The sequence below is a fragment of the Diorhabda carinulata genome, chromosome 10, assembly GCF_026250575.1.
Source record: "Diorhabda carinulata isolate Delta chromosome 10, icDioCari1.1, whole genome shotgun sequence".
NCBI lineage: Eukaryota > Metazoa > Arthropoda > Insecta > Coleoptera > Chrysomelidae > Diorhabda > Diorhabda carinulata.
In genome coordinates this window covers 7,109,034-7,122,766 of record NC_079469.1, presented here as the reverse complement: position 1 = coordinate 7,122,766, position 13,733 = coordinate 7,109,034, and the positions used below count along the sequence as shown (strand labels likewise).

The following is a 13,733-nucleotide window of genomic DNA, read 5'->3' as shown; positions in this document are numbered from 1 at the left end:
ATCAAATTTGATAAAAGGGATAGAGGTTAAAAGCCCATTTATTTAAACAACTTTATATTAATTAATATTCAGAATAAATATTAAAGCAACTAGAACTTGTAAATCCTGTCCAAATAATCTTATATTCCAGTAGAGTTGAACCCCAAGAAGCATTCCTTTAAGAAGTAGATTTTTCCCAAGATTCTGACAAAAGAGTGCCAAATTTTGATCGGGTAATCCCTCGACCTGGATGATTATAGAGTCAATTACAACATTGTTCATAAAAATGTGATTCTAAGGACTTGATAAAGCTCTGTCTAAGGGCTGTAGATAATAGTTAGTATGACTTGACATACAAAAATGGCCTTTAAGCCAAGCTGTGAAGATATCCGCAGTTATGTAGACCAATTGACATAGAGAAGGCAGAGCCTGGAGGTTAGCCATCTTCAACTCTGCTTTTTTATTTATGTCCTTCATGATGCAAGCGGGAGGTGAAAAAATTCATTCGGCACTGCAGCAGGTTATCAACATCAAAGTTTCTCCCTTTTCAATCGACGTTATTGTGTTATTCACTTCCTTTCTATCCTAGAGCTTCTCCAGAACGATTATTCAGTTGGAGACCAGTTTCATCCAAATTAAAGATGTTATAAGGATTAATAAACAATTTGTTATCTTTCAAAACGGTTTCCAAATGGTTGAAATATAATTCTACATCATTTCTATCCATACGAGCAATAGATATTCCCTCCGATTTACGAAGTGTAAAATCTTACAAAATCATATCCAGCTTTCTGCTTTTCGGTATTGAATTTATGTTTTTAATTTAACTACTGTGCTAATTTACGTACGAATGTACGCAGATCGTTACTGGTTAAGGAAAATCTGTATATGACGACATAGTCTTCCTTACTAGGATTAATTTTCTTTAAACTCCGTTCCAAAGCTTTTCTTGGAATGTTAAAATTTATTGCAACCCTATAGACTGACATATTCTCGTTTTTAATGGCATTTACTGCATTTGATAGCATAGCTGTTCTTGTGTCCAGTTACCACGGTTTAATATTCGTATTTATTTTGGCATCTGAAAACATAAAACAAAATAGTATGGCCATATATACCATAACTTGAGGATAAGATAGCCATACAGACAAAAGCCCTAACAAAGTAAAATAACTTTGACGATGCTGAGGTTATCCTAACAACAAAACATCAAACTACAAGAGAAGTAGGGAAATACTTGTTTTTTTATTTTATTTCGGGCACTCAAACTATACTACTCTCATAAACGGTAAGTGTGCACTGCTGCACTGATAACTTAGGGGAAAGACTGTTGCAAGTGGGGCATGTAGTATCATTTTGGAATACAACCCCAAAAATTAATCAGCATAATAGGTATACATAATCCATAATCCACTGCGCCGAAAATTTTTCAGGTACAAATGCTAAAACATCCATCGATACTCTTGCTGGAACGAAAACATCTCGTTTTCGAGTTTGCAGCCGAGTGCCAGGGGGGCGAGGAAATGAAATAGAAGCACTCGGAACATCCCGGGTATTCTCAACCGTCTTTTTATGAGATTTGTTTTCATTAGATTTAAAATTACATTTCTTATAATAATGATTTTTACGTATATTGTATACTACTTTGTAGCCCATTAAATATATTATAATATTAGTTGAGTATTCATGAAATTAGATTGTTAGAAAAATTAAGAGGGCACAACAATTTTTATTAAAGGGACTCGCAGTTACAAAAAACTGGAAACTACTGCCTCATGGCATTTATTGGTAATAGTTGGATTTTTTTAACTGTTCACCTTAAGCGACTTGTCATATCACCCTGAATAATCCTAATATTTTTCTTAATTAAATAGAATAAATTACTGTTGTGTGTTGAATCATCATAAACTTATCAACTTTGTACAATATGTTTCATAATATCCTTTTTAATCAATTCAGGATATCGTGTCTCTTATGCCGGAAACCGGATATAATCTATTGTGTTCCGTTGAATTATATGATTTTTTTTGTTTCTCGATGTCTCTAAAATGTTAGTTGGAGTAAAACCTCTCCATTTTGTCTTCATATTGTCACATATCCTGTTCATGATATTTCATAATTTAGTTTCATAAAGGCGGCTTGACATAATAGTATACAACGTGCAAGAAATTTCATGCAAGTCTCTGTAAACAGTAAAAATGAACAAATTCCTAACCTCAAATTTTATCTAAAGTCTTACGAAAGTCAGCTGTTAAGCCGAAAGTAACCAGATTGCAGCTTGCAAGCAACAAAAATGGCACAAAACCGATAATGTCAAGACCTTGCATGAAATAATCAAATAAATCAAAGAAATATTGCATCTTGCATTGCATTGCACGTTGTATTGCATCATGTCAAGCGGCCTTAATAAAAGTTTGAATTTAGCAGTAGCATTAGTTCAAACAAAATTTTATTTCAATATATTATATCATATATATTTATAAACAAATAAAAAAGTTCCAAATTAAAATCCATTTTCCTTTTATTCATATGAAATATATTTAAACTAGATTAGTGATTTAATATGCCATTGATTGGAATGAGTTCATTTTATTAATATTGCATAACTGGTCATGAATTTTTATTGACAAACGTATACATGAAATGTGAAATAAAATGAACGCAATCAATTTTTTTTAATTTCATTTATGTGGTTAAATTTTCACAATTTTGTATTTAACTAGCGTACAAAATGTGGAGTATACTAATGCTTCTATCTCACTTTAAAAATATAAGCAAAACTTTGAATACATGATTGGAAGGCCTTTTTTGACATAGTTGAAATTATCAATTATATAAAAAAACAATAAAAGTGAAGTAAAATGAAGTATAGCGGTGATTAATATTTTTCTTCTGTGGTAACCGTTTAATCTATCAGTGGAAATATTACAAATAAACTTCTACAAGGACATTTTTTTTTAAACATCGTAGAACATCTAAGCTTTTTTAGTACGAGCCACTTCTGTCTATAGCCTCTTTGCAAATTCAGCATATATAATTCCTGTTTTTGTCCATAAAGCGATCACACATGTAACGTGGGTTCGCGATAAAATCTTTCTAAGCGAGCTTGAGCAGTGACGAGCTTCGTGTAGAAAATTAGACGCAGAGTGATCAGAAAATTGTAGAATCCTCATTTAATTGGAGTAAATTGTACATTGCGTAATTTTGAATTCAGAAAATACCCCCAGACTTACATGAATATGATGCATAAGTTGATAATAAATTTGATCTGCTCAAATATTACTATGCTTCTTCTGATAGATGAAACTACTATGACATTTTTAAATACACGTTCATTGTTCATTTTCCCCTGTACATCCACTACGGTTTAATAAACATAATATGCTAGCCTTCCATGAATAACTAAACGAACAGTTTCCACAAACACGTTAATAGCAAAAGAAAACAAATTCCCGAAGTTATTCAGTGGCTAAAACAGCTCAATTATTCTAAGTTATGTAATTATTCAGTAGAGAGCTACAACTTAGACCGTATCTACTCTAAAAATTTAAATCCCGCAAGCTGAATAAACTACTCGAATAAACCCGATTTCACTTTTTGGTTAACTTTCCGCGGCGTGGAATTTTAAATTCGAAAACTTTGGGGTCCGTTTTGTTTTCTCGTGTACCTGCTGTTTTCTAAAAGTAACATTTCTGAAGTTTTTGAGAGCTTCGGTTTCCCTATCTCCGTACTTTTGAATTAGGCTCGAGATAATGAAGGTAACGGTTTTATAATGCTGTTATCTTTTCAGAACTGAGTGCTGACTCTCATCAGGTTGGTTTCTCCTATAACGAACTCAAAGCACAGCCCACATCAATAAATATTTATGTTGTAAATTACAATTGACACTCATTTTATTCATTTTCGTGAAAATATTTAGTCCGGTGAATCTAGGAAAATCCCAACTGATTTCCTTGATTCTCTAATGAATATTTTTGCCGTTTGCCTAATTCGTAACCACTTTTCTCCAATTTTAGAAAGATCGTTGCACGGCTATGCACTTAGGTACGCGGAGTACGACCTTCACCTGCCTACTCCACGTTCAGAGTTAGTAAAGAGTTCAATATTTTACAATGCAAAAAAATGCACAATCACTTGCCACTTGAAATCAAATCCATTCAATCTTTTCCCGCATTTCGCAATAATTTGAGGGCATATTTACTGGAAAGTGCCTTCTACTTCTACTACGTAAACGACTATTCTAAAAATAATATTTAATTCCAGACATGCTGTGTACTCATTTAATTTTTACTATGGACTTATATACGACTCAAATACTAATTATTTCTTTTCACTATTACCTATAAATTTGTTAATTATTTTTATATGTTAGTTTTTTTTAATGTTTACAAGCTTTTGGTTTATAAATTGTAATAACTTTATCAGTTTGTTTTGAAACATAGAAATGAATATCATTTTGCCTCTGTGTACCATTTTCTTTCCGAGGACGCCACTGTTTTATGGTTAACTTATCATTAAGTGTTTGAAATGCCAAAGTAATATAATCTTGGTCGAAATTCGCAAAATATTGAAAACTTGAACTAAATAAAGGTTTATGGTAAACTTGCCTGCAATTTTCACCGATAGATCTCGGAGCTATTTGAATTCTTCGATAATTAGTATATGCCTATCCTTTAACTATAGAATTTTTTATACTTTACAGGATTCAGACATTTTTCAAGTTAAAATTACTTTCCGCAAAAAATAATTTATTAAAAGACAAGTGAACTTCGAATATGAGATTAATGGCGATGGTTTACAAAACAAAGCAAATATAAAAAAGTCCAGCTCAGTCATAAACTTCTCCTGCCATCTAGTAGTGCATGCAAAAACTTCATAAGTCACCGACTAATGTTGTTTATGCAAAGAACGTCTTTCACGCAGTATTATTGAAAGAGGAAGGAATTTATTGACTTAGTGGTTTTTACCCAAAATAACTATCTCCATCTAAGAATACATTTTCAGCACAAAAAACGCATTTTGGCAATAAATGTGACCTAAGAGGTTTTTGAAATGAGATTTTTATCGTTTAGAAGAGTCGTTTCACCTATTCTGAGAGACAGTACATATAGGAAATGACTAATATTGATTAATTACTAATTCATGTCATCAAATTGAAATTTAAATATAAATTTTGTGTAATAACTACGCATGAGAACAGATAACAATCAAAACACCAACACAACGCACATATTTGTCACGAAAATTATAAATTGGGTTTCATACAACAATTTGCGCTACAAATATTTTCGTCACACACAAAATTATGAATCTGGATCCGGGTTATCACCAACGAACACCTAAATTAGATAAAAATGTAAAATTATGAAATTAGTTTCATATACCAGATTCGATAAAGAATAAACCATTGGAATGAATTGATCTTTAGACGTTTCTGTCTTTTTCAAACAGAATATTTTTCCCATTCCAGTTTCTTCTATAGAAAAAAATTGATAATAACCTAATTGCATCCTATGCAAAAAGAAGCATCATCTAGATAGAGACATCGCGCAAAACTCGCTTTCGTAAATAAACGCATAAGAGATAATTCATAAAAAGCAGCGGTGACGGGTGTGTAGGGGAGTGGGGAAAAAAGAACGTGATTTTGCGGTAGTGAGAGTTGATATTATAGGAAAGTGGTTTCATGTATACTTCTCTTCTTCTAGATTTAGACAACTCGCGAAGGAGATATCAAGATACCGAGATATACGTACCCGAGGTTGTTCGAAAGTATGCTACAAAAAAAATGTTAAAGTGCGCCGCAGGACGTTGAAAAGTGCAAGTGATTGTGAAAATATCTTTGGAATTCTCTTTTGAACCAGAGAAAACGTACGAAATGAGTATTTTTTTTTTTAATTTCGTTTATAACTTAATGGAAATAATAATCAACAGAAATGTAATTTATTGGGAATATTTTCCGAATATATAATAAACTAGCTCAAAGGATACACTTCGAAAAGTATATCAAAGAAAGTATGCAGCCAGTTAGTAGGTTAATCATCGGAGAACGCGTTTACGAAATTTTTTATTGTTAATTTTAAGTATTGTCACTAGGTTGAATGGAGTAATGTTTTTTTTATGTATAGTAAAGATACACTCCCATATTTTCAATATTATAATTTTTAGTATTTCTAATTCCATTTTCAGGCAATGAAGACGATTTTTATTATCGTAGGGTTTTCCTCTATCACTTATACAGCAGGTTTCTTCCTAGTTTAATTTAAGACGGCAAATTCAGACTACAGAATTGTAGCATGAAATTTTCATCTTTTCTTTGCAGTTTTCATTAGTTAATAAATTTTCTTATTCTTTTTTCAATACTCATTCGAATATATAATGTGTGTGATGTTACTATTAATGCTATAACTATTACGCCAGCAGGGATCTTTTTATATGTTTGCATAATTCAATATGCCTTTCCACCTTTTTTATTGACAAGCATTTTTCCGGTATATTGTGTGATACTTTTCCGTTTGTGAATACAGTTATATCTTGTAGTTTTTGTAGGTTTCTGTTTTAGTGTTACTGTTTGTAATAGCTAACACCTTATTCTTATCTCGATAAATATTCTAGAGTTTTTTGTGACATCTTCTAGAAAAGTTTGATTAAGTGTTTTCATTGAAAAAGAATGTTATTTGTTGTCTCTATCATTGGATATTGCTGGAATTGTCCTTTATAGGATATGATTTTTTGTTCAGAAGTGGTGTATTGTTTCAATTATTGCTTAATAGTATAAAGTAGTTTTTACCATTCCTCTTCACCCTCCTGGTTATAATATAACTCAAATTATGTACAAGTTCGGCCATAGATACCAGTGTTCGGTCAGTAAACTCCTTGGTGTTAATCTGTTGAAGTTTTAGATTAATGAATCAAATCAAATCAATAGAGACGAGAATTTTTATTGTTCTAAATAAATTACGGAATCTAGTTGTATTTTCAGTATTAGTTCTGTTTTTATAGTTTTGTTTTTATTCTATTCCAATATTTGTTTAGATTGTTGTGCAATGTAAATTGTTGCAATGCAAAAAAACATAAATTTTCAAGCTCCATGATATCAAGGGTTTTGTACTTGAATGTTGTCTTCTTTGTATGTGTACTATTTGTTGCTTCCGGATTCCATCCCTGTAATAATTGTTAATTCTTCTATCATTTTTAGAAACCATTGCATATCTGCTTTGTTGATGAGGAACAATAAAATGTTCCACGAGATATAAGTATGTGTTTGTCTATTTTCTAAATTCTCATTGTTTGCATCAACTTTGTATGAAGTCAAATATATCTTTGTCTTTTTAGTGGTTTTTTGGTTGCTTTTTCATCTGTTTCATCCTACGATAATCCTACTTTTTTTTGATAGTATGATGGCTGTCATAATTTCAAATAGTGTGCGTAAATACGTGATGGAAGGATTCTTGGTTATTAGGTTTGAAGTATATATACTTGTTCATCGGTGGTGATGATGTGGTATAATTTTGTTCCATTTATTTTGATATTTATTTCAGTTACTTTCAGAAGTTCTCCGTTGCCTGTGTGCTGAGTGGATTTATTTGTATCACTTCCTTCCTTTCAAAGCTTCGATCAGAAGTTTCACCATCTCTGTTGAACTAATTGTTCTGTATTTTTCTGTCGTTTCCTTCTCCATATCTTCTTAGTTGCTTGGTGTATACTTTTTTGTATCCAGGATCGATATTTGCGATTTGTAATTGTGCTTAAGAATACTTATATTCGATGAAGCGTACGATTTTTATAGTATTTTCTAGTATACTCTGCCATGTAGGTTTTTCTGCACACTGCACCGGTAGCTTGTAGTTGTGTTTATTGTTCATTTTCTCTACGAAAAATAGTGGTGCCAGATTTGACAAGACCGTGTCGTTCTTCTAGTCTTGCTACGGTGTGTGCATGTCTTACTTTGGTTAGGTTAGGTTAGGTTATGTTAGGTTACGTTAGGTTACGTTAGGTTACGTTAGGTTACGTTAGGTTACGTTAGGTTACGTTAGGTTACGTTAGGTTACGTTAGGTAACGTTAGGTTACGTTACGTTAGGTTAGGTTAGGCTAGGTTTTTTTGGGTTAGGTTAGGTTTGGTTTGGTTTGGTTAGATTAGGTTAGATTAGGTTAGGTTAGGTTAGGCTAGGTACGATATACGAGGGCGGTGTAAATATGAACCATAATAAACGCAAGAAAAATTTAATGTCTGCACTGGATGCTAGATTAGTCTGTTATAGAGCATAGAGAACAGCCGGGACCACGTAACCTCACTTTTTTTTCAGTGTACTAATAGTTATGTGCGATTCAATGATAAATGCGTTTCAAAGACCCAAGTGTATGAATGGTGTTTCGTTCTCCTAAAGTCAAGAAGTGGTGGTAAACTTGCCCTCAGGACAAGGTTCACCGATTAGAGCGTCAGCCAGATGGGTGCCAGGATTTCTGAATTTTGAGTAGCAATTGTCGTCGATTTTCTGACTAAACAACGAACTTTGATGGAGCAACATTATAGTAACAACAGTGAAACCTATCTAACGATCAAAATGACGCGATATTCCAATACTTAGTGCGATATTGCTGTAAAACATTGCCAGACCGCATTCATCTCGGCTTACGATAGAAAAGTTGAACGAATTGGCTTGGGAAACCCTAGAACACTCTCCCTATATTCCCAAGGACTTCGTGCGCGAATGGTAGCGAGAATATATAGAATGTGACGGAGACTATCTAGAAAAACTGTAAAGAATTTCAGCTCTGTACCTTAATGATAAAACCTTTTATAGCAAAATTCAGGTTGATGGTCTAACCACCCTCGTATATGGTTCTTATATTTATCGGAATGTCAATATATCTTTCATTAGTCTATTCTATTTGTTGGTTTCAGTGAATTTGGATAGTTGCTGTGGCTAGGTTAGTTACTGGAACAAAAGTCTGTTTTGTACGTTATTGTTGATATTTAATTATTCGTTAAGCAATTTATTTCCTCTGGTCTGCTAGTTTCTGTGCTAGATCTGTGTTACTTTTTAGTACCACCATATGATACTGTAGTTCATTTTGTTTTCCACGCCATACACCGTCTTGGTTTTCCGGCTTTTGCCGTTGAAAAGGCTGTTGATATGAACTCTTATTTTTATTAGAATCATCATTATTATTGCCATTACTAACATCATACAACAAATCTAAACTCAGTTTTATTTCTTGCATAAAATAGTGATTGAATTCCAAAGCCATTTGAATGAACTCTTACATTATTTTGAATAGAAATCAGCTCTATTGTGTTCAAGATATATTTAAGACATCATCGAATTGATTTTTATATTTTTTCTCATCTTGATATATCAGTCATCAATTATTTGATTTTTTTTCTATTCCATTAAGATAAGTTTTGCTTGAATGATCATTTCTGTGCAATTTATCAGCAATTTAAATCTCTCAAATTTATGTAAACATTATTATTACTGCCAAGAACGACTCTTAAGTATCCCGCTATAAGAAATATCCATTATCTGATTTTCAATTAGATATTCATGTCACATCTGGGAAAACGGCAAAATTTACTTCTTCGTGCGCACTTAACTAGTTTTTGCTAAAAATAATAACATACCTTGAGAAAGAACATTTTGTATTCAGTTTTGGCAAACATCTCAAGTATTTCGTGCAAGCGAGATAATACTCAAGTAATTTACTTCAATTAAATTTTATTTTATACGAGGTTGAGATGATATCAGGTGACAAGGCTTCAAATGAGAAGCAGTTTTGATGTGTTGTCAGCGTAAAACTGTTCGACGGAGGGCATTTTAGAAAAATACTGTTTAAGTTTATGTGAAATGAAAAAAGCTGCTTCGGCCACTACTGTATCAGAAGCTTCATCGTAAAACGAGGATGGTCCCAGAAGTACCTGGCCAATATTAGAAAGTACACAATCTATACAACATATGTTTCAAGTTTGGAGATATCACGTTGTTTGATATTTGTTTGACAGCCATCGATACTGAGCGTTTTCAGTGAATTTGTAATCATGGGAAAAATTTATTATCGTTATGTGATACAATACTTTCATTTTAAGGGCCTCAGCTCAACCAATAGAAAAACTGAACTGGATTCTTCACTTCACTAGCAATCATAGTAGGCATTTCAAAAATTGCGGTTACATCGCATATCAACTGAAAATATTTGGACATGAGAAAGTTATGCGCAAAATGAGTGCCGCATTTGCTCACAATTGAACATGAACAACGTCGTGAATATATTTCCATCGAGTGTTTGGCAATGTTTTACAGAAATAAAGACGAATTTTCACGCCATTCTCTAGCCATAAATGAAATCTGGGTCCATCATTTCACACACGACACTAAAAAACAATAGACTGAAAGGGGAGAATCGGCTCCAAACAAGGATAAGACCGTTTCATCTGCAGATAAGGTCATAGCAGCGTTTTTTGGGTTGCGCGTGGGATAATTTCCATTTACTATCTTGAAAAAGGAAAAACTATCAACGGCGAATATTATGTGAACTTATTGTAACGTTTAAGCGAAGAAATCAAACAAAACCGGCTGTATTTGTCTAAGAAGAAACTGTTGTCTCATTCGACAATACACCATCTCACACAACCGTTATTGCAATGGCCAAAATTAAAAAATTGAAGTTTTAATTGCTACCTATGCACCCTATTCGTCAGATTTAGCCCCCTCGGATTATTTTCTGTTCCTAGATCTGAACAAACGGCTTAGTGGTCAAAGATTTTCCAAGGTCCAGGTACTTCTGGAACCATCCTCGTATAATAAAATGAAACGCATTCAACAGTTATCAAGAAATATTCATCGAAATATTGTTAGAAATACTTGATAATTTAATTTATAAATAAAAAATATTTTTGAATAACATGATTTCAAAGCAATGGTTAGGACCATTGATATTATTACACTGAATACCATTATAATATAGTAAGTCAAACTATGAAATGGTAAAATATAATGAATGTTAGTCGAATGGAGTAATTGCAATATAATTATTTTCGTCTTGAACAATTTGTACAAAGATTACGAAAAGTTACAAAGCTCACAACGATAAATTACAGGAGAAATTCAAAATTCCATGAATAAAAATAAATTTAAATATAGCGTTTACTCTTCACAATAAAATCGAAAAATACAAACGAATTTATTACATAATATTGTCTCCTATTAGCTCAATACACTTCCGCCAGCATTGCTTCAATTTCTTTAACTCTTCTGGAAAATAGGTTTCTTCGAGGTTCAAAATAACTCTCAGTGACTGCACGTAGTAAAAATCTGTAAAATAATGTGATTGGGGTAGCGATTTTTAGACCATTTCAATGAAGTACAATTTAGTCTTTTTCAGAGACTAAAGGTAAATTAGGACCTATCTATTTATACTAAATTTCTATACCAACGAACTTCCTTCCTTTTAGCAAAAAATTATTCCAGCAGGAAAGTCTCTTCGGTGAGAAATTTCACATTCAAAACTACTAAACTATAATGCGGGTTGTGAGGAATGGACCCTTGGTCCCTATGTAAACTCTTCTTACATTTAACATTTTCATTGTTTCCAAACGCATCGAAACATTTCATATTTATTTTATGATTATGACAGGCAGTGTTCCTTGCAATACCCTATTTTTCTGTACATCCATATTTTGAATGAGCTAAGTGCTCTTTAAGTCGGACAATAACGGACCTCTTAGTCTGTCCAACATACTTCCTGACACAATAATTACAGTTAATTTCAAAAATATCACTCTTTTCCAAATATGATATTTATCCTTCTGATAACAACATCTCTGTTTCTCGCGTCCAATTTCTGATTTCCATTTCATTGATAACATTTAACTTAGGTCGTATTTTTAGTGAACTTTACATTTTAAAGAAAAATATTCAACATCAACTCGCTTCCATTGAACATATCACATTGCACTATTGCCCTTCGGATTTTGTTAATGTTGCCACTGCTGTCGAAATTTGAAATATTTACAATCTTATCACGTAAAAAGGTACCTGATATTCTTCTGTAATTGCTCACGTCAAACAAATAATTCTTCTCTTAATCGACGCCAATTTTTAAAGAAATTACTTCATAGTTAAAGTCGTGAAGGTGATATACATTAAGACATCTATGCTTTTCCTGGTTTGTTCTCCAAAAAAAAAGCAGTAAATTCTATTATGGTATATACCTTCAAGGAGATACGATATGCAAGGTTGATTTATATCTAATTGTTTTTATATTCAAATATTCAGTGGTTAGCAATTATTATTAGTATTAAAAATATTTCCTAGCTATACTTACGAGACCTTGATTAACAGATATTTTTATTACAAAATATTATTTTCTAGTACAGAAATTTTAGAAATTTGCTTAACTTTTCACAAAACATCAAAAAAACCATTATTGTCATTATTGTATTAAGCTTAAGCTTTCGTAGTCAAAAGAAGGGATGGATGTATATCTTTACTCTTACAGATACCTCGCTCCTCTCTAAAATGTATTTTTGATACTATTGTTTACATTAGCTAGCATTTATCTCTTCATTTCCTTGATAATCCTATAATAGTTGTTCTTTCTTAATGTTTTTATTATTTATTTAAACAGTTTTCAAACGATGGAGTGAATATATACAAACGGTTTATCTTACTTGCGTAATTTATTTGAACAATAAACTATTCGCTAACAATTATTAACTAATTTAATCAACCGTTTGATTTACTGTTCAGTATCGCGATGTTATCAAATTATTTACTGACTTTCTCTGACATCCACCATCATCCTTTCTGGATTCTTCGATTTCTTGGAAATCTTTGATTTGCTCTAAATAAACCAAAAGGCCAACATAGAAATTTTATTTATAAAAACAGTTACAACATAATGTAAACAGGCTACAAAAATGCAAAGAAATACCCACTACGAAAAAGAAACGAATGTAAATAGGTAGAAATTCTAAGATACGAATAATTTGTGCGATCACAAAACTTCTATTAACATATTTTAACAGGACCCGCATCACGGGCTATATCAGTGGATGAGTTCGTACCAATATCCTATAACTATTCTATAACTTACAATTAATTACAAACAATTTATATTAAAGGAAATTATGATAAAACTAACAATAATCAGGTAGTTCGAATTATTTTACTATATCATGGGTGTGAAATGTTATTGAAGTACTCATCTAGAGGTTCTGGACTCGACTACTTTGTTGCTGTGTCTACAAACTTCTATTTCAACAATTATTTTCACAGCATTTCAACTCAAATTACTCTTGAATATTCGCTCAACGTTATGAATCTTTCATTTTGTTAATACTGATTTTCTGATGTGAAAATTAAATCATCAGCTAATAATTTGAGAGAGTATTAGATAAACATTGATGGTAGAAGAGCACTACATTCTTTTGGCTTCTTCCCTATACATTATTCAATTCCCACTGCCTTGATCATTCATAACATTGGAAAAATAAGCTGTCCAACTCCATAATGTAATACAACTTTCATGTTTGTAGCAGTCAAAGTGTACTACTTCAGGCTGATGGTATCTAAAAATGCCGAGTTATTGGCTCTAACTTCTGTACTTTCGCAGCTGCTCAAAATATACAAAATTACTTTCCCATATCCATGCATTATTTAAATACGGAGGCTCACACTATCAGTTTAATTAAAAAAATATCCTAATATGTGTAATAGTATCAAATATACAACAATTTTAATACCTTTTAACACCA

General features: G+C 32.2%; 1 protein-coding gene across 3 annotated transcripts in view; it reads left to right on the top strand.

The window, feature by feature from the left end:
* The window catches only part of LOC130898481 (uncharacterized), a 191,955-nt gene that overhangs the window by 28,085 nt on the left and 150,137 nt on the right, over positions 1-13,733 (top strand). Inside the window, exon 1 of one of the 3 annotated variants that reach the window (XM_057807819.1) lies at positions 5,628-5,847. The exons of 1 other annotated variant lie outside the window; for it this stretch is intronic. The gene's annotated coding sequence lies outside the window, so the exon portion shown is untranslated. Of the gene's footprint in view, positions 1-5,627; positions 5,848-13,733 lie in introns of those variants that run through there. One more of the 3 variants, XM_057807821.1, reaches the window with a different exon arrangement.